We start from the raw sequence: 22,142 nt of genomic DNA, 5'->3' as shown, positions 1-22,142 counted from the left end.
TTTTACTAGAAACACATTATTGCTTTTTTAAATGGAAAAGCCAATTATTTTACACTCACAACAGAATCATTCAAATCATAAAACATCCAAGAAAGTGCTTAAAAAAATAAAAATGATTGACACTTCAGACTCTGATTGCCCTGACACTGTATGTTCTAGCTTGGGAATTTTCTGATCTTGTAAAAAAACCATCTTTCTTTCATCTCTTCTTCCCACAGACCTAAGAAGTTTTTGGTTGGGGAGAGGGCAGTTACTTATGCTTAGGAAATTTTGATGTGACATTCCTGCCCTTTGGAGTCCTTTTTTGATGACTGGATTTTCAGTTTCTTCCACAGCTTGTTACATGATGCCAGGAATTAATCATTAGTTGTGGCTGCGAAAAGGAAAAAAAAAAAAAAAGGAAACAATAACTATAATAAATACATAATATATGTACTTGTTATATTTAATAAATAATAAATATGTAATACATAAAACGTAATAAAATATAATGAACACTGTGTCGGTGCTTGTTATAGTGAAAATAGTAGGCACTGAACTATTTGTCACTAGAGGTGCCTGTTAAATTGCCATGTGCTACAAAATCTTTCTCTCTTTATTTTTATTACTTTTTTATATACATATATAGAGAGATTGAAAGCAAGAGTGCAGGAGAGGGGCAGAGGGACAGAGAGAGAGAATCTTGAGCAGGCTCCATGCTCAGTACAGAGCCTGATGCGGGGCTCAATGCCACGACCGGGAGATCGTGACCTGAGCTGAAATCAAGAGTCAGACGCTGAACTGACTGAGCCACCCAGGCTACTAGAAAAGAGAAGCCTCATACACAACATGGCTACCATAAGCTTTGTTATTTGTGTCTTGATCAAATCAAGGCTATGATAATTAGACATTCAATTAGATTAGATGTCAGAGCTGTTATTGTCAAAACGCGGAATCTGTTGCATACATAATGCATGTTAGAAATAGGCTCTCCTTTGTAAGCAATGTGAGATAGTCAACATATAAGGATTGGCTGTTCCTCTTGCATGAATAAGATGTAAAAACTGGGGGAGGCCTACAGTCTACATCCTTAGGGAAGATACCACACGCTCAGTCCCTAATGGTCCCGTGTCCCATTGGTGTAAGATGATTGCTTGCTGATGCCTAAAAGTCTAACAGAATGTTGCCTCTATGTGCTGTTGTATCTGGCTCAAGTGAACTTGTCAGGAAACCTAAAAGGGATCCAGGAAGATGGGACTTCTGTTAGCTTATGTGGAGTTTTGTGCTGCTTGCTAATGAGTGTGTGGTCAACACGTACCTGTATACATGTTCCCTTTGCTTTTGTTATAGCCTGAATAGCAAGAGTGGGGCCACAGCTCACCCTTATCTACATCAAACTGCTCTATAGGCTCCTGCTAAGGTCAGCTTCTGCTAGCTGAGGTTAGTTAGTAACAGTATATAAACTTGCCTTTGTAAAATGCCTTAGTTGAGGGAATACATGTCAACATCTTATCAATCAACATTGATAATTGGCTAGACTGTATTGCCCTTTGGCATAACTGAATTACATATCATGCTAGATGATGAAAGTCTTATTAAAAAAAAAGAAAAATAGAGCAAGGTAAGAAGAAGCAGTTGTGGGGGCAGAGTAGTTGGGTCCTCTGGGGTCTTAGCTATTTTAAGTACTTTGCCTTTTTCTCTGAGACAAATAGGGGGACATTGCAGGGTTTTGAACAGAGGACTGATATAATCTGATTTAGGATCATTCTGATAGTTGGATTGAGAATAGTCTTGGAGAGCTGGGCTGGAAGCAGGTTCACCAGTGAGGATGCTTTTTTGGGAATCCAGGTGAGAGATGACAGTCTCTCAGGCATCAAGGGTATCCAGGAGTGGTTGCAGCTAGATCTGTTTTATAGTTAGAGCTTACTAGATTTGCTGATGGATTTCATCGAAGATATATGAGCAGGAAGAGCCAACAATGACCCCCTTTTGGCCTCAGCATCTGGAAAATGGAATTTCCATTAGCTGAAAAATTGAAGCCTGGGATGAAGTAGGGTTGAAGAAAATAAATAAATATGGGGATATCTTGTAGTCCATAATTGCTATAAAAATGTCAGCCTGTAGAATTTGGCGTGTTTATCAAGTCTATGTAATTTAGCATATTTTAGTAAACTGTTGCTTTTTGCCTAACGTACTCTTATGTAAATTTCCTGGTTTCTGATGATCGCATCACACCCCGCACAAGAAATCTGCTTTCATTTGCTCTGATTGCTTCTTGTCTCCCTCACAACCTCCTGCCCTGCCTCTAGTCCAGCACAGTGCTGAGGTAAAGATTATTGGCGGGAATTGGCGGGAATCGGACCATTTGCACCTGTTAGCTAGTGAGGAAGTTTGCCATCTGCTTAGCTTATGAAATCACTTAAAGAGCAGAACATAGTTTCTGTCACCAGTTTGCCTCCAACAGTCATTAGTAATGTGAGATGTTTATTGAATTTGGGGTTCCTAGGGTCTGGCCTGTCAGGATCTGGTTCAACTTTTAGATTTCTCTTTCTTGGAGACTTCACAGAAAAACCTCATGGTGCCAAAAATATACATGATATGTTAAGCATTAGCGTGGAGTAGTGAGGTGAGATGTGCCATCCAGATCCTAAGAAGGAGGAAAAAAATGAAACATTCAAAACACCATATTCTTGTTTACTTAAAAAATAACTAACGTACTTTCTAGCCATGGTAACACGTAACAGAGACTGGATTCAATCTCTAACATAAAAAAGGAAAACCAGACAAAATGTAGGAAACAAAGGTTTCCACACATTGGCTACGAAGCAATGCAGGACTGTGATCCTTGAGGAAAGGACAACCAAATCAATAAGATGAGCTCTGGAACTGACCCAAACTTTTGCCCAAAGGCAGTTTCCAGGCTGCAGAGTCTTGAAGTCTGGCTGAGTTGAAAAGCTTGAAATTGGAATTCTGGGGGCTAGATGCCTGGAGTTTGTGGGACAGAATATCAGGGAAGAGAGCTACAGAGAGTTTCTGAGACACACAGATGGGTCCTCTCTGGTCTTTGGCCGAGCTCTGATCTGCTCGTGTGTGAGAAGACACTCAGCCAGCACTAGATCAAACATGTCCCAGAGCTCACACTGGGTTGGGAGTATATCATATCCCCACAAACTAGAGTGGGGAGGCCTTGTAAGATGTGGACATTGAGTAGGATGAGAAGAAGGAGGTTAGCACGAGACTGTCAGTTTCTCCTGACCCATCCTGGTGAACTTTAAAGCAAGTTTCAAAAGGATGAAACTGTTCCTAAGTAACTTGGGTCTAAGTAACTGCGTGCTAAAATAGAGTCCAATACTCCTTAAAGTGCTACAACAAAATCCAGTACCCCGAAAAATGTAAAATTTACAATATCCAGCCAGCATCCAATCCGAATGACCAGGTATATTAGTTTCTTGGAGCTGTCATAGCAAAGGCACACACACTGGGTGGCTTAGGATAACAGAAATGGATTCTCTCACAAGAGAATTAGTTGACATAGATGTTGCAACAACTATGATAAAAATTCTCCATATGCAGGGTGCGTGGGTGGTTCAGTCGTTTAAGCGTCTGACTTTGGCTCATGTCATGATCTCAAGGTTTGCATGTTCGTGTGCTGTGTGGGGCTCTGGGCTGACAGCTCAAAGCCTGGAGTCTGCTTCAGATTCTGTATCTCCCTCTCTCTCTAACCCTTCCCTGCTCACACTCTACTTCTCTCTCTCTCAAAAATAAACAAACATGAAAAAAAATTACAAAAATTCTCCATATGCTCCATTTTGGATAGTTTTTTTTATTATGTGTTCTTTTGGGTTATTTTTTATATAATTTCATCTAATCTCTGTGATAGCATAGAAGACAGAGATTAATATTGTAAGTCATAAGTAACCCCTTAAAAAAAACTTTGAGAATGTGAGTCATGGAAATTTTCATAGTTCATTCCTTACTTTTAAATGGAAATAATAATACTTAAACCTCACAGATAAGTTGTGATGATCAAGTGAAAGTTTTATAAATTACCTGGTATATAACTGACTCTTATTAAAGAATAGCAAGTATTTTTGTTAATAAAAGCTGAGGCAATGACAAAAGCAATTATAGGTCCAATTATGATAGACCTATGATGGATGAGGCTGACCACAATAGTTTAATTATGATGGTTTTGATTTATTGCTTTTGGTAAGAACTGTACCAATTCAGACAAGCTGGGATAAGGCGAAAGTCAAATTTGAGTGAGCAGTCTTAATTACAGAATTTGAAGAAATGGTTTTTGATTATTGTCAACTACATGCAGTAATTTGAACCAGGCAGCAACGTTTTGCCTAGTATATATCCTTAAGGGACTGGGCTTTAATGATTACATAAAATGATCTTTCATTAGCATAACAGGCTTTCAGTTGCTATAAAACAGTTTCTTTACATAAGCAGTTTGTTTTCTTTAGCGATAGTATAACTCCTATTGGAATGATTTGACCAGCAACAACCATATGACAATTTCTTTATAGAGCCAGGCACCAGCCTCAAGGCATCAGCTGAGGGCTATAGCCCTGGCCATTGGGGCACCTGCACCCTGGGGAGCCCCCCTGTGAATGCCTGGCCTCTGGTGATGCCACTTCTTTCCTGTTGTTCCCCCACCTGTGGTGGTGGTAGCTGCTTCCTGCAGTTAGTAATATCCAGATTATTTTAGCCTGCGAATTTTTGCTCTTTCAGTGCTCCAACAACCATACAACCAAGTCCTGAGTTAAATCCCCTCTGTTTTAAATACCTAGCATAACTATTCTCTTGACCAGATCCCAGCTGATAGCATATCAGAGAAACAGTTGGCACCGACCAGACCAGAGAGATGCCAGAGATGGAGCAGAGGGGCAGTAACCAGAGAACGAGCTGGAGCTGTGCGGGGGGCAGGAACTAGAGGGAGGATTTCTAGGGCAACCCACCCAGTTGGTTGATGATGCAACTTTGGCAGAGTGTGCTGTCATAATGGCGCCCCCACCAGCGTTTCCTGCTCTCTAGCTGAGTGGCCTTGTCAAAGCCTCATCCACTACTTACAACATGGGTCTTCAGTTTGCAAAATGTGAAGGTTAGTCCAGAGGAATCCCATGCCATGCTTCTTTTTGGCTGTAAGTTTCTCTTGAATGGTTGACAGTTTTGCCCAGGTCCAGGTCGGGAAGACTCTCCTGTTTCTTTCCATATGCTAAGGGCATACAGGATTAAGAAAGCAGAATGATTTGGCCCCCTGGCATGCACTGCCTCCTGAACAGGTAGCAGAAAGGTTTTGTACAGCCTCTGTCAGGTTCAGATACCAGTCAGCCAGAGGAGGCAGCACATGTCAGACTTGGCAGAAAGCACTGCCACATGGCACTGACCATGTCACAGTGCAGCATGTTACATGTCAGTATGATTGTGTTTGAATGGTGGTCATTCCAAGTGTGGCAGCAAGATGAAGTCATAACCAGAAAGCTTATTAGGTTCCTGGGATGGTGCAAAAGGAGGCACCGGGCAGGATTCCTGAATATGGTATAATTAAAATGACTATGCATGTTTTCCCGTCTATAAAATGTACTGCCTTTTCTGAATAAGTTTTACAAGAAGGAATAAAGTCTAATTGCTTGCCACTTAAAAAAAATTTTTTTTAATGTTTATTTTTGACAGAGAGAGAGAGAGAGAGAGAGAGAGACGGAGCATGAGCGGGGGAGGGGCAGAGAGAGACACACACACAGAAACTGAAGCAGGCTCCAGGCTCTGAGCTGTCAGCGCAGAGCCCAAAACAGGGCTTGAACTCACAGACCGCGAGATCATGACCCGAGCTGAAGTCGGATGCTCAACCGACTGAGCCACCCAGGCATCCCAGTTTGCCACTTTTTAAAGAACTGGACTTTTCATTTTAGGTCTATTGTACGTGGCAGCTAGGTCTCCTTGGTCTTAATATAATTAGTATGGAAAAAGCTTTGAATTTGTTCCTGTGAAATTCCCAGGGATGTGTCTGCATCCTGCCCATGGGCTTCTGGCAAAACCTGTTTTGTATTCTGATATAAGGTGACCCGATATCAAAGCCTTATACCCTCAGCAGGTGAAGATGATGATATTGGACACTGAAGGGATCTGGGACTCTGAAAAGCATCATTTGCAATTAGTTTGAGGGTAGGTAGCTCAGCTGGCTGGCTTTCACGTTGTCAGTTACCATGAAAAAGTATCTGCTGGATATTGAATACCTATGACAGTAATAGTATCCTGGGTGTCAATCAGTTGGAAAATAAATCCTTTCAGGGTGGGTCAGATGTTGTTGGTCTTTAATTTCCATGGGCCAGATCATTTTCTGGTCCTGATGTAAGCATTCAGAGGACTTGAAACCATTCTTTTTTGGCCACATATGAGTGAGGCTAAAACAGCCGCCATCCATTTTCAGCTTGTACCACCTACTGAGCCAACCCATCCCCAAACCACGGTCAACTGCTCGTAAGGGATCCCCCATATGGCTGTGGCTTTGGGTTGAGAAAACGACAACGTGGTTGACAAGGGGGTCTGAGCTACCAGCTTACACAACTTGCTTGTGCCCTTTGATCTTGCTCATTTGGGATCCCAGACATACTATTTCCATCTTGTGATGAATTGCTGCTGGGCTCACTGGACACTATGACTTGGTGGGTCTGATAATAGGCCCACGCTCATGCTGAGCAGTTCTGGATGCATGATTGTTCTGGTGGTGTCCCATGGCCAACCACTCGCCCTCACACATAGCCCAGGAGCAAAGGAGAAGGTGTTTTTCTTTAATTTTTTTTTTAACTTTTATTTAGTTTTGAGAGACAGAGCATGAATGGGGGAGGGGCAGAGAGAGGGGGAAACACAGAATCCAAAGCAGGCTCCAGGCTCTGAGCCGCCCAGATGCAGGGCTTGAACCCATGAACTGTGAGATCATGACCTGTGCCGAAGTCAGACGCTTAACCGACTGAGCCACCCAGGAGCCCCGAGAAGGTGTTTTTCAAGAGGCCTTGAATTCTTTCCTGTATGGGACATGGCCATGTGCAAGACGCCCAGGGCCTGTGTGGTCATCCTCCACTGGGGTTTACTACACACTCCACATGGCATCCCTTCCCACAGCTACTATCTCTCGTGCTATAGGGTCTGCCGGTTCACAGGCCCAGGTGACAGGACTCCTTGTGCACCAGAACCGAGACGTGCTGTAGAGCTCTTCTCTTCTCTGGGTCCCACTTAAGGCTGGTGGACTTTGTGTCACCCACTATGGAGACTGAAGCATATTCCCAGGTGTGGCACATGCCGCCTGTAGAACCTCAATGCGCTGCGCTAACGTTTTCAAGGTTGAAGGTGTAAGATATAATAATTTGTCTTTTCCTTTGGAGAGGATTTACTGGCATGCCTCTTGCCACTCGACTCCAGGATTTTTATTGATGAAGTCCCTTGAATCTTTGTAAGGCTTATCTTTTACCTTTTGGAGCACCTGAGTCTTTCCAAAGCCTCCGGCACGCTAGACTTCTCAACTCATCCTGGCCAATTAGCATAATGTTATATACGTGATGCATCAGTGTGATTCTTTGTGGGATATCCACATAGTTCACACATCTTAGTATATTGTTACCAGTGGAAGGAGAGTTGACACGGCTCGGGGTTTGTACAGTCCTGCCTATTCCATGTGAATGGAAACTGTTTCTGATCTCCTTTTCTTTAACAAATGTTTATTCAATTTTGAGAGAAAGCATGAGTTGGGGAGGGGGAGGAGGGAGAGGGGGACAGAGGATCCCAAGCTGGTTCTGCACCCACAGCAACAAGCCTGACGAGAGGCTTCAATTCACGAATTATGAGATCATTACCTGAGCCAGACACTCAACTGACTGAGCCACCAAGGTGCCCCTGAACTTCTCTGATTAGAAAAGAAGATATGTCAAATCAATGGCCAGAAAAATACCACATCTGGCATAGTGGCTGCAATTGGGCTATTCTTTAGTTGAGTTTTCAATATTCCACTCTAGAGCCTGTTTGTTTCTCCATGGGCCAGACAGGAGAATGAAATGAAGATCTGATGGGTACCACCATCCTGCATCCCTTTTTAAAAAAAAAAAAAAATTTTTTTAACATTTATTTATTTTTGAGACACACACACACACACACAGAACAGAAGCAGGGGAGGGGTAGAGAGAGACAGGGAGACACAGAATCTGAAGCAGGCTCCAGGCTCCGAGCTGTCAGCACAGAGCCTGATGTGGGGCTCAAACTCACAAACTGTGAGATCATGACCTGAACCGAAGTTGGACACTTAACCAACTAAGCCACCCAGGCACCCCCTTTTTTTTAAAAAAAAAATTTTAATGACCATCCTTCATCCTTTAGGTCCTTAAGGGTAGCATTGATTCCTGCCATCTCCCCACCCCTTGGACCTGATATTTTTTAAAAGTTGGTGGTGGGCATTTTCAGAAGCTTCAGTTTGACTTTCCCCACAATGATACCGCTTATCTCACAAGTTGAGGCCCCAACTTGTGTTATAACTACTGACAAAAGCATTGATTAAGCATGCCAGTCCCAATTATGAATTCAGGAACAAGGTAAATCTTATTTGGTGGGTCCACAGACCCAGTGGACTACTTCTATCACATCATAACCCCCTCCTGCAAAGAGGAGGACCAGAATGATGCATTGTCACAAATCGGGAATAGATGGTAAATATCAAAAGAATGGCACTGATGGTGATGGTTACAGGAACTGGAAGAAAAACATTGGAGCTGAAGACCCTTATTCTAAGATCCTTATAAATATAGCATATTCCTGGAGTGGATGCTTGGGAGATTTATATGTAAGATGAAATTTATGTAATGTAAATTTAAATGTATATGTATATCTGCTAATAATCAGCAGGGGTGCATTATTTTTATTTCAGAAATAGATATCTCCACCCCCTCCCAAAGAATCTCAGACACTTGCATCAAAATAAAATAAATTACTCATTGGAGCTTACTAATTTTGAATTGACAGGCATGGATCCAAGGGAAATATGGATATGAGCAAGTAACAAGAACACGTCAGCTGCAGTTTACTTTCATCCTTAAGTGTGTTGCCCTTGACAGTTTTAATAACTATTTCTGTCTAAGTTACAAAGCTTTGTACTGTTTGGCTTTTAGTTAAATTGGCTCCCTGAAAAAGGAATATATGCTAACGCTCATGCTCCAGTTGCTTTCAAGTAAAGCAGATTAGCAATATCATGCATCATGTCGGTTTCTGCTCACTAATCACAAATGTTGACATGTTTCTTCAAAAATGTATTCACTACATCTGCTGCTTTCTGAAAGACTGAAATAGTGGCTCTTTTTTTGGAAATGGCATTAATGGCATATTGATAACCACGTTTGGTTACAATACACATTGTGAGATCCATATGCAGAATAAAAGGCCCATCTCTCTTTCCAAATGGATTGCTATTAAAACTCTCAGAACTCTCAGCTCTGGCTCAGCTGAGCAGGCAAGTGGCCCAGCAGGAGCCGGTTCCTTTGCCTTGACTGTCTTTCACAGTAATGAGGGCCTTTAGTATTTGGAAGGGACATCAAAGGTCATCTGGTGGCAAGAAGATCCCACATCTGACATCGCATTTATCAGATTCTCCTGGGGAGCTTAAAAATACATCCATCGCCGTCCTTATGCAGGCCCAGTAAATCAGAATACCTGGAAGAAGAACTGGAAAACCTTAGCCAGATCTGGGGATTGCTGATCTGATCCAGCTGCCTTCATGATTTCAGTAAGTCTTCATATTTAGAGTCAGAAGTAAGTAGGTCTTGTTAAACTTATCTCCAACATCTGGTTGTTGAACTATTTGTGAATGTCCTTGCACGGACAGACCAGAGCCATCGGGTTTTTATCTGATGGGGCATCATGTCCCGTTCATCTCAATATCCTCCCACAGAGCCTCTGCTGTGCCTTGTTCAGAGCCACAACATAGTTTGAGTCAGATGAATTAATAAACTTAGGTTTTAGACTTTCTTTCAGACAAAAAGGGAAAAAATAAATGTCATTCTTATTTTCTTTTTGTACCTAAACATTGGCTGTATCAGAACAAAAAGTGTTGTAATTATTTAAAAGCATGAAGTGGATTCCTTACCCATATGGAGGAATTTGAAGTTCTTCATTGCCATCTGCTGGAGTCAGTGTTGCACTAAATCCAAACTGCTGTAGTATACCAAAGCTTCCCCCGTAAAACAGCTTATATGGCTAATAATGCTGGAACTCCTATCCCCCCCAGGCCCCAGGCTAAAAGCCAGGTGCCACCCAGAGACATGTGGATGCAGAGTTGTGGGAATGAGGAGGCGTGGATTCCAGCCAGGTATCTCCAAATTTCGTCACTTGACACGTATTCATGCTCAGCTGCCTTCACTTCTGGGGGCAAAGTGGAAGCTTCTATAGTGAATGGTTCTGATCCTTGAGCTCAGAGAGAACGCTCCTTTCCCAGTTGTTTGGTGGGAGAGCGAAGCTGAAAGGGAAGCAGGCTCAGCGTCCCGGGACTGAAGCTGTGTGTGCGCTGGGCACACGTGAGCCCATGGTGTCCCTCTGTGAGGTGGAGACCCGAGCTACTCACAGACTAACACATGCCTCCTACTGTTAGGACAAACTGTCTGGAAGCATCTGTTTACTTATCCTTAACACAGTGTAAATCACTAACTTTATTCATCCTTTCTCATCCTTCTGTGAGGATGTAAGGTGGGTCTGTGTCCCTGAAGGACCCTTCCCCGGGTCTATTCCACCCTGTCCATTACTTATAGCAGGAGATTATTAAGGACATTGAAGAAAAAGTGCATCCTATTCCCTATTATAAGAAGGATGGGTCTTTTCTTGCTTTTTCAACATACATGAAACAGGATGACCCAAACCAAGCGAACCTGAACTCAAAGCCTCAAATTTGCTGGGATAACTCGAGGACAGTGTTGTCTCTGGGCTGGATGGCCCTTCGCTATCACGGGAGTGGAAGAAACTCTTCCTTCCCGTGCTATGGCTGTGGCTGGGCAGATGGAGGGGACGTACTTACCTGGAGCTCTAAGCACTTACGTGTGCTGGCATAGGTGTGCTTTACTTACACGATGCCCTTGCCCCTGGGCCTGCATCAAGCTGCATGTTAAATAGGGGACGTGTAGTAGGTTTTTGTTGCCCTGAGTCCTGAAGCATGAGACCTTTATTGGTCTCCGCGGGACACATTCTGCCTTTCTCTTCTCCTGGGTCCTGACTTTTTTGTTCTTTTTCCCTTTTCCCAGGCCCACCTCCCCCTTGGCATCTGACCAATCCTCAGCCATGACTTAGTTCTAACAGGTGACAGGCAAGAAAAGTAGCCAACACTTGGAAGAGGAGAGACTGGGGCAGAGGAGGGTGGGGCGGGAGCGGGCCCAAGAAAGAGTTTGAGTTGGGTCATCATTTCAGCGCTAGGGCCACGTCCTCCCTGAAGCTATCTGTGATGATGACCCTACTCCCCCCTCATGACCCACCATTATCTGTACCTTTCATGGGGGCCACTTGTCACATTCTGCCTTACTTAGAGGTGCTACATACAGATAAGAACTCCTCTGGCTTATCATCTGTTCTGGGGAAATTTTCAACTTTCAAAACAAAAAAAAATCATCTTTCTATCCTGCACATCGCAAAAAACACCATGTGACTTACTTTTAATATTAAATACTTGTTGAACCAAAGAAAGCAGGAGATGGGAGCTGGGTTTCAGCCTGAGGCTTGTAGCTCACAAAGAACAACACCTCCCAGTGCAAAGGGAAGTGAGAGTGTGTGGACCCACTGGTTGGGACATTCCTGGGGAAGAAAGAAGTTATCCTGTAGATGTGCCAAAAAGTCTCCATCAGAAGTAATTCAACCTCACTGGGGTGCCTGGGTGGCTCAGTTGGTTAAGCGTGGGACTCTTGGTTTCAGCTTAGGTCATGATCTCACAGTTCACACGTTCCAGCCCTGCGTCGGGCCTTTCGCTGACAGCACGGAGCCTTGGGGATTCTCTCTCTCCCTCTCTCTCTCTGCCTCTCTCTCTCTCTGTCTGTCTCTCAAATAAAGTTAAGTTTTTTTTTTTTCAAGAAGAAATTCAACCTCAGAATGCAATGGTTAATAAATTTAGGAAGTGAGTGAAGTACAAATTATAAATGAGTACATATATTTAGATGTTCATTTATTTGATGCATAGAATGAAAGTTTTCACAATTAACGTAAACCCACAGTATGAGTGCAACAGAAGGCAAACTGAAAGTGTATAGATGACATTTATCCAGTTTCTGAATAAAAACCAACTATGCAAAGCCATGTTTGGCTCAGGAGCGCAGCTCCATCATGTGGTATTTAATAATCCCCACCAGCCCTCCTGTATTGGCTACAGATGTGGTTCTTCCTGTCGGTCATGTGGGCATTATCCCTGCAGCAAGTGCAGTAGGTAATAGAGATAGGTTGCACTGAAGTTAGAAATGTCATGGATTATGTAGCTCACCCTGATGTCCTAAATGTTGTGGTACTGTGCTCTGAGTCTGAAAGTCAAATAAGAGCTGGACCCATTAAGAGTAGAAATATTGAACTCACATGGTCTGAAAAAACAAAAACTGAGCGCATTTAGTAAGGCATGCTTGCAATTCTCTGCAATTAAAAACTGTTAGTAACCATGCTGGATAGGGACCCTCCGTTTTCAAGCGTAATTACAAGAATGAACCGAGGGTTTGCGATCTGCTCACTAGAGGGTGTTAGACACTAAAGAGCTGCCTTCTCAAGGAGCGCTGAGCTGGATTGACCAAGACTGAGGAAAACAGATGCCAGACTTCCTGTGACAGGGCCGTCTTTTCATAGATTTTTAAAAAAGGATCCTTTACTAGTATGGTCAATAAATCGGAATAATTTTTAAATTGTTTTTCTAATTTTACTGTAAATGTTCACTGGAGGAAAACAGAAAAGTAATAGAGATACCCTAACATATGAAAAGCATTTTAATTCACTTATAAAGTCCACATTGAGAACCAAACATGATTAATAACAGGTTTAACCACAGACTTGCTGGAAGCTGAACATTCTTAAGCAACACAAGCCACGATTTCATATGGTTTCACTTAGTATTTTGGTGTCTATCTTTATTTTCTTTCCTATGCTTATAAAGTGTTAATAATTTATTTTTTACTTGATATTATACAGACTATGTATTAACGTTCATGTATGAATATATTACTTATAAGTTTATGTCTAGGCTTTGCATATTATGTGGATCAATATTAGATTATTCTCGAAGTTTTGAAAGGTAATTTTCAAGGAAATGAATTATCAGTCCAAACTTTGTCTGAAATCACTCAGTTTTCCGTAACTATAATTTTTTTCAGCTGCTTAACAGAGACAAAAAAGGCGACAGCTAATTAATATCAGTTGTATCAATTGTATCTTGCTTGTATCAAGCAAGATAGAGAATAAAAAGCAATGGTTCTTGATATCAAAGATTGTGTAATCTAGCCAGGGAAATGACACTAACAGCATCGCAGGAATGAATGATAGTGAAGTAAGCAGAATGCCAGTGCCAGTCCAATATTCCTGTAACATTGAGTTGTAGACCCTGCCTGCTGAAGAAGCTCCGAGAAGGAATCAGAGTTAGGTGAACTTTTCCAACAGGCCTCCTGGAAGAAGCAGACTTCAGAATACAGTTTTGAGAAGGCAGGGACTGTGCCTAACTTCTTCATTACTGCATCCCCAGCATTCAGGGTGAGGCCTGGAAGGCAATTCGTTTCTTAAAAACGTCAGCACCTCTGCTCTTTTTATGTAAGAATGGTGATACTGCCCTCCAGGGGAGGATGTGTCATTGAAGATATATTCCAGTCCTGTGAGGAGGCCATTCACTCATGTATCAGGTTTTCCTACTATCTTTTATTAGAGAAGTAATGAGGTTCTGGAACACTGTCTAGGGCCATAAGTCAGAGTGCAGGTCATTAGCTCTTGTTGCAGGTGAACTTTTAACCTTAGCTTCACGAGCACGGAATGAGCTAATCCGCCACCGGTGATATATAAAATATGCTCAGCAGAAGTATATTGTTTTTTTCTTTGTTGTCTTGAAAGACCTAGAATAAAAGGGAAAAAATGGCTAAGAGAAGCTTAAAGGTATGGGAAGATGTGTGGTGATGGAGTTTTTTTCCCTCCGTAGTCTCTTGAAACATTCTCACACAAAATCCTGTTCTGAATAAAGTATGAAGGCTAGAATGAAAATTGCAGTGCACGGTTAAGCCAGGCATTCAAAATGCCTTACAGATTTTGAAACTATATTCTGGTTTTAATTTTTTCATGCTATATGATCGGTGCTGGCTGTAGGCCATGCGTCCTCTCAAGTTGGAAACCTCTTGCCAGGCAGAACATTGCTGGAAGCTATTAGAGACGCCAGCTCTGTCAACACAGGACACCCGTGGGCTTAGCTATCCTGCATGGGCCTAGGGCCGAGGTAAAGAACTTATATTAGATGCATTTGAATTTTGTGACTCAGTGACCACATTTCCCAGCTTTGAGGGCCAGGCAAAAGACATAAACAGGTTTACCCGAGATACAAAATCTGGCTACAGTTTCCTGGATTGCACACAAAACACTGAAGTAGCTTAAGCATTTAAACATTAGTGTTGCCTACCACTTTAGGAACTACAATCCCCTACTAGATTCAGTGTGAACTGGTTGCAGTGATGGTAGAAAACAAGAACGCATTGAAACTTCTGAAATGTTAATGAAGCTATTATTGCAGAAGGAACCCTGCTCTGAGATTTGGGTTTCCTTGTGTCAGTGGCTACTAATTAGCTGTATGTCCTTTGGTTAGTGTCCTCCCATTTCTGGTCTCACTTTCCTATCTGTAAAACAGGTCAAACTAGGCAACCTAAGATCCTTTCTTGCTCTGCCACTGTATGCTTCACAGATCATAGCTTAGTCAATATATCTTAGGTGTAGAAATGATTCTGAAACTATTAGTGTGTATTAACCTTGAAAAAAAAGGTAGGCTTCTGGTTGAGGAAAAATGCACGACAGATTTCATGTATTATACCCCAAACTGTGCCACTAAAAAAATGAATGCAATTTCTAATATTCTGTACATTTGACTTAAAAATAATTAATGATTTTCTGCTTTTCAGGTTGGTTTTAGTGAATGTAACTGATGGCAACATGTACTTGTTTGTATTATATTTTGTTAATTGGCAAAAAAATTTCAGGGAATTTGGTGGGGTGGCTGGTGCGAGCCATTCTAGTTTTGAGAAGCAGTGAAGACTGAGGAAGAAGAAATAGAGAGTTTACATTTTACATTTTCTTGGGATTAGGTGTTTGGAAACAGAACTTCCTCGGCAGCCGAAACACTGTAATGAGGGAAATAAAATGTTCCTGGCTAAGTCAATGTCCCTGTGCATTCATATTACCTACCTATGAGCACATGTTTTGAATTTTGGCCTGCGTATCTAATGGCATGCAGAGTTCTTCACTTGATGTCTGCTCATCAGGGTGATGTCACACTTGTCTGGCCAGGAGCTATTGCTAGACGAAATTTTCTTGACTCAAGGATCATGCTGTGTATGGTATGTGCATGTGGTGGGGGATAGAATCTAAATACATAAGTATCAGACTTCAGCAGAGGTCAGGGATCTCAGAATGGCATTACATCTATTTCTGCTCTTACCAAACTTATACTCCAGCTTTTTTTTTTTTTTTTTTTTTTTGTCCTGGTGATTTTTCCTCTTTGGATTTTACCTGAGTAGACAAGCATGAAATGAAGTTCTCTTTGCATTTTACTAATGTCAGGAATTCTTGCAGCTCAATATCGCTGATTGGTAACGGTCCACCACACCAGGGACAGGTAGTGGCTTTACGCAATGCCCAGGACTCCTTCAGTCCACCAGCTGCCCCAAGGATCACGACCCACCAGTCCACAGCTGAGTCCTTCCCCAGGCATTGCTCTTAGCCTTAGGGGGTGACCTTGCCCCAGTTTCCATCTCCTTCCTAGGGTGGCCTACGTCCAAAATCTGGTCGATGTGGAGGTACAAAGGCCTGGCCTCCTTGTCTCAAGCTTTCATGGCCCTGAGGGCCATCCCAGCTCCATGGCCTCCTACGGGATTCACTGAGGCTGACTGAGATCTTGATCACAGCTGCATCACAGTTTAACCTCGCCTTCTGCCCAGTTCCACATCTCTTTTTTACCTCACCATGTCATTCCTCAGAGCCCCCAGGGAAGCCTCCTGGGTGCTAACCTCAGACTCACAGTCTGTTTCCCTGCAAACAGACTGAATGGGAACTGTTTTCCCATTTAATGGTGTGAGCTTCCTCAGTGTCCATGCTCAATCCTAGTAAGATAAACTCTTCTGGAAAAGTTAATATTGACTGTCTGGAATATTAACACATAAAATTTAGTATTTGTATTTTTTACTTTAGTGTCTAGTAGAAAATTCTAAAATAAAAAAATGACTCTTTTACTTATTGCAAATATTCCTAAAACCTCATTCCTTCTTTGGATATACTGGAATGGTCTTTAAAAAATTACAAAATATTGTTCAGTATGGTAATCATGGCCTCTTTTAATAGTGTCTTTATATGATTTATCCACTAGCTTTTTTCATCTTCATTAGAATGAAAAATTAAAATGCTTGATATTGTTCATAAGAAATAATTAGTGCAGCTGAACACACATAGAACTGGATTTTTTTCCTTATGATTTATTTCTTCACTGTTGTGACTCAAACCACACACATAAATAACAATGAAAATTTCAAAGAAATAGCCTAAACTGGTACTGCTTTGTACCAGTTTATATGCACGTGCCCTGTACCTTGCATGAAAATTCCATTTTTGTAAATCCATTTTTAGGATTTTTTGGGGGGAGTCATAATTGAACTTAGTAACTTTTGTCCACCTTTTAACTAAGCCACAAGAGATATTCAACTGAGATTGATGACATATGCCTCTTAAAGAAAGTATTGTGCTTTTATCATGATGATCTCTTGCCAGATTTGGAAATTAACAAATGAAACAAAATAGATTTTATATCAAAATGGCACCTAGAAATTTCAATTGATAGATGTATCAAATATATAAATAAATGACATAAATTCTATTTCTCTAGGAAATAGAGGAATTTGAAACTTTGTAATATCTTTTATGAAACAAAATCTGTCTCTTCAGTAATAAAATCAAGGTGTATTTAAAAATTTATTTTAGGCTGAAGCTCCCCAATTTTTCGTGCATGGGATGCAATATTTGACATTTTTCAGTTTGGTTTTTTTTCAAGCTCAAGGTGTTCATAGCTCAATACAGTTTACAGAATGGATGCTTTTCCTTATCAAATGACCACTGTATGGATTGATATTATGAAAATCATGGGGTTGTTCAGGCAGGGGCAGGGAAGCACTGTATCATTAGCATCCACTATGCAGGCTATAGAAAACATTTCCAGTAAAAGCCTGATGCTGCCATCTTGGAGTTGGCAGAGAGACGACATGGCTATGGGCAGGGTGAAGCAAAGCCTAATGTTCAAATGGCATCTGAGACACATACGCTATTTATAGAGTTGAGAGAGTAATCTGGTAAAAGAATTACACTGGGTTTCCATAACGTGTCTTGGAAGCCTGTTGTATTCCATCCATGTCTCTACTTGGGTGTCAAAGTTAAAGAGACCTCTGGTTAGAAGTTTCAGAAAATAAGTTCTGTTTCTTACTCTTTCTAACTGGGTTGTTCAACCTTTCTCTCTGGGGCTATTTCCAAATTTCACTTGTGTCTCTCAAAGCTGATGGGGGAAAAAATAAAAAAATAAAGTGCACAGATGCGGATATTTAAGGGAATACAATGCCCTTTGAAAGATCTGAATAGGAATTAAACATATAAGCGTGTAAATGGAGAATCATGTAACTATTTGTCAAACTTATGAGGTATAACAAATTCATTATTAATAGCTGGGGCAAGGGATATCACCTTATGTTTCCTGTCCTGATAAAATCTGATATCTTTCCAACTGGTGTTGATCATTGTTGTTTTGGCATCTGGCACCTTCTTTGCTTTGGGAAAGGTTTTGGGCCACAAAAAGATAGCGATTGCTTACAGCCAAATCAATTGGGGAAATTTTTGGTTAAATTGATTTCTTCACTGTAGAACTTCTCAGATCCTGTATTATGAGTCTTCAAGAAAGGGATATCATAGTGTCACTTATCTAGATAATTTGATCACAAAATCGTTTTTGTGTGTGCATGATTCATTAGTGTGCATTTGAAAGAGGGATTTCTGGATCAGTTTTGGAAATGCTGACCTTAGTTCTGTTTTTGATTATAATATTTTAGAAAGTTTTTCTAGCTTTGTAAAATGAATTGGAAGTTTTAGAATTTCTCCCTCCCGCCCATGCTTTGAAAGTCACTACAAAAAATTACAAGGATTTGTAACTCTTAATTCTTCTTGTGTAAGATGGGCCAGACGACAAAAGTCATCCACGTTTGAGGATTTCATGAGAATTATTTTTTGAGAAATAAAATTTTATTTTTATCCTTTTTCTTTAAAAGTTTATTTATTTATTTTGAGGATGGGGGAAGGGGCAGAAAGAGAGAGAGAATTCCAAGCAGGCTCAGTGCTGTCAGCACAGAGCCCTATAGGGGGATTGATCCCACAAGTCAGATGCTCAAATGAAGGAGCCACCCAGGAGCCCCACCTTGGTTGTTTTTTAAACACAACTTTCTTAGGACCCCTGGGTGGCTCAAGTTGGTTAAGCAATTGACTCTTGATTTCAGCTCAGGTCATGATCTAATGATTCATGAGATGGAACCCTGTGCTGTCAGCATGGAACCTGCTTGGAATTTTCTCCCTCTCTCTGTCTCTGTCTCTGTCTCTGTCTCTGTCTCTCTCTCTCAAAATCAAATATAAATAAACATTAAAAAAATAAACACAACTTTCTTATGCAACATAACTTTTTCTATGTTGGACTTCCTAACCAGCAAATAGGCAATTCAAGGGATACAAGGAGATCAAAGATTAATGATGATGTGAATAAATTGGACTTTCTGGAAACACCCTTGCTTTTCATAAAGGAATGCTGAACTTTAGTGACTTTAGCAGTCCGCATGAAGACAAGGGTCTATGAGGTTGGAGAATCCATGCCTGGCAGCTGACTGCCTGATATCACCTCTTACAGGGAATAGGAGTGGTGTGGGGGGCAGGGTATAGGTGGGTGTATATCAAATCTCAGGGACCTGTACTGAAAAAACACATTTCTATTTCACTTAAACCATGTTACTCAGTTTCCAGATTAAGATTTTTTTTGAGTACCACTTTGCACCACTGAGGTACCTGATATTTACAAAGCATCTTATATATAAACTAGTTTTAAATATTTTACTGTGCTATTGTATCTACTTAAGGTGTTAACAAAACAGGCCTGGTCATGTTTTACTACAATATGGTTATTGATCTATATTTATGTTTTTCTACTTGCTCTTGAGTAAGTTTTGAAAATTCACACAGTGGAAATAAATTTTAGGTCCAAGATGAAGCCACTCCTGACCAAGGTGCTATGTCAGCAAACCAATTTTTGTGTTTCTATAACGTCCCCCTTGACCAGAAACACGTATATCCAGTCACCCAATATGCGAATACTGATTTCCTTATTCCTTGATTTCTCCAAATGAGGTCAGATATGCAGCACCAGCCAATCATGCCCCATTTTCTGTTGCCACTTCTTTTTTAAAATGTTTATGGGGGCGCCTGGGTGGCTCAGTCGGTTGGGCGGCCGACTTCGGCTTGGGTCATGATCTCGCAGTCCGTGAGTTCGAGCCCCGCATCGGGCTCTGTGCTGACAGCTCAGAGCCTGGAGCCTGTTTCAGATTCTATGTCTCCCTCTCTCTGACCCTCCCCCGTTCATGCTCTGTCTCTCTCTGTCTCAAAAACAAATAAACGTTAAAAAAAAATTCTAAAAAAATGTTTATGTATTTATTTTGAGAGTGAGTGGGGAAGGGGCAGAGAGAATCCAAGCAGTCTCTGGACTGACAGCACAGAGCCCAACCGGGGCTCAAACTCACCAGCCATGAGATCATGACCTGAGCTGAAACCAAGAGCCAAATGTTTAACCACTGAACCATCCAGACACCCCTCCCTGTTACTACTTCTTTTTTTTTTTTAATGTTTTTTTAATTTATTTTTAAGACAGCATGAGTGGGGATGGGGCAAAGAGAGGGGGAGACACAGAATCTGAAGCAGGCTCCAGGCTCCAGGCTCCAGGCTCCGAGCTGTCAGCACAGAGCCCGACACAGGGCTCGAACTCATGAACCATGAGATCATGACCTAAGCCGAAGTCGGATGCTCAACCGACCGAGCCCCCCGGGCCCCCCAACCTGTTACTACTTCTAATGCTCTATAAAGTTTGCTCTTGATCCAAATCCCTCAGGAAGAGTGTTCCACTGCTTGTGAGACATTGAACTCCCTCAATGCATGGATTGTTTTGCCTTCAACAAAGGACAATAAACTTGTTACTAACTTTAGTTTTGTCATTTGACTTTGCCTTTGCAAAAATTATGTATTTTACCATCTTTTTAAAATCCTACTTCTCAACAGATGATGAGCAACAGAAGTCATGTGCTTTCCATCTTTCTCAAGCCCATATCACCAGCACAGTGTTGCACAAGGTAGACATTTATAAAATGTGGTGAGATCATGTCTGCAGGTCAGCGTTGTCATTCTTCATAGCATCATTCTGCACATGTTCGTGTGATACTGTAATATAATGAGAAATGTATATTTGGTCTTCTCTGGTTCCTGGCAGAGCTCCTAAAATCCTTGGAATTTCCTGAATGAAAGGGATGGGGGGAACATCTTTTGTAATTCATAACAAGCCTCTTTCAACTATACCAGAGTCATGCTAAAGAGGTGACCCTTAGAGGTAGGGGACTGGTTGCCAGAGGAACCAACCCTGTGATTAGAGGTTTGTAACTTTCAGCCCCACCCTCTGATCTCAGGGAGGGGAGAGGGGCTGAAAATTGAGTTAATCACCAATGACCAATGCTTTAATCAATCATTCCTGCATAATGAAATAATAAAGCCTAAAAAATTTTAAAACATAAAAATTCTAAACAGTGGAGTTCAGAGAGCTTCCGGGTTGGAGAATTCATCAATATGCTGAGAGAATGGTGCACGCAGAGAGGCGTGGAAGCTCTGTGCTGCCCCCCTTACCCTACCCTGCATAGTTCTTACATTTGGCTGTTCCTGAATTATAGGCTTTAGACTAAACCAGTCATAGTACGTAAACTATTTTCCTGAATTCTGTGAGCCATCCTAGAAAATTATCAAACCTGAGGAGAGGGTCATGGGAACCCTCCATTTACAGCCGGTAGGTCAGAAGTACAGGAAGCCTGGACTTTGAAACTGGTGTGTGAAGTGGTGGCAGTCTTGTGGGACTAAACTCTTGTGGGTGTGTGCTAATTCCAGGTAGTGTCAGAACTGAATTACAATTCAATTGTAAGCGTTGGAGAATTTGTTGTTGATATGGGAAACCAACCACCACCCTTGACATTTAGTGTCAAAGGTGTTCTGGGAATAGAAATAGATCATAGTGTTAGCTAGTGATAGCTATCATCTATCTATTGAGTGGTCGATATTTTGCCAGCGCTCACCATATATTGTTTCTAATTCCAATGATCTTTTAAGATCATATTCTTGGCACCATTTTACTAATGAGAAAACTAAAACAATTGCTTAGTAAAGTTTATATTTCAGATAAACTGAGTTTTCAGTTCTCCCTAACTTGCGATCCCTGCCTACCCTTACCCCACACTAGGCTACTACTACATGTCTCTATAGCCATAAGAAATCTACTGGGGACAATTTATTCAATGAACATATACTGAGTGACTCGTGTGGTCCCATTATTCTGCAGGATGCTGTGTGTCAGAACATAACAGAAGGAGAATAATAATAGTAGGAGAAAACATTTAATTCCCAAAAAAAATAGATACTTTTATTGTCTTCCTCTTACAGAGGAGAACAGTGAGGCACAGGATTGCTATGTAATTTGCCCAAGGCCACACAGCTGAGTGGCAGAGCCATTACTGAAACACAAGACATCTGACTCCAAAGTTGAAATGCCTCTTATATGCCATCCCTTATATCAATGCGTTTTGAGTCTGATTTGAAAACAAAACAGATAT

General features: G+C 41.5%; 1 protein-coding gene and 1 long non-coding RNA gene across 2 annotated transcripts in view; one reads left to right on the top strand and one right to left on the bottom strand.

The window, feature by feature from the left end:
• Nucleotides 1-307: 307 nt before the first annotated feature.
• LOC125175708 (uncharacterized) lies at nt 308-4,928 on the bottom strand. The gene is made up of 2 exons (XR_007155934.1): nt 4,841-4,928; nt 308-373 (listed from the first exon to the last, which is right to left on the bottom strand). It is a non-coding gene; the product is annotated as an uncharacterized LOC125175708 (long non-coding RNA).
• STRIT1 (small transmembrane regulator of ion transport 1) overlaps nt 4,839-22,142 on the top strand; it is a 66,220-nt gene continuing 48,916 nt past the window's right edge. Inside the window, exon 1 of the mRNA XM_047876508.1 lies at nt 4,839-5,129. The gene's annotated coding sequence lies outside the window, so the exon portion shown is untranslated. The remainder of the gene's footprint in view (nt 5,130-22,142) is intronic.

Source organism: Prionailurus viverrinus, chromosome C2, assembly GCF_022837055.1.
Source record: "Prionailurus viverrinus isolate Anna chromosome C2, UM_Priviv_1.0, whole genome shotgun sequence".
In the NCBI taxonomy this organism is placed as follows: Eukaryota; Metazoa; Chordata; class Mammalia; order Carnivora; family Felidae; genus Prionailurus; species Prionailurus viverrinus.
The sequence above is the reverse complement of the archived record's forward strand: the minus strand, read 5'-3'. Positions and strand labels throughout refer to the sequence as shown.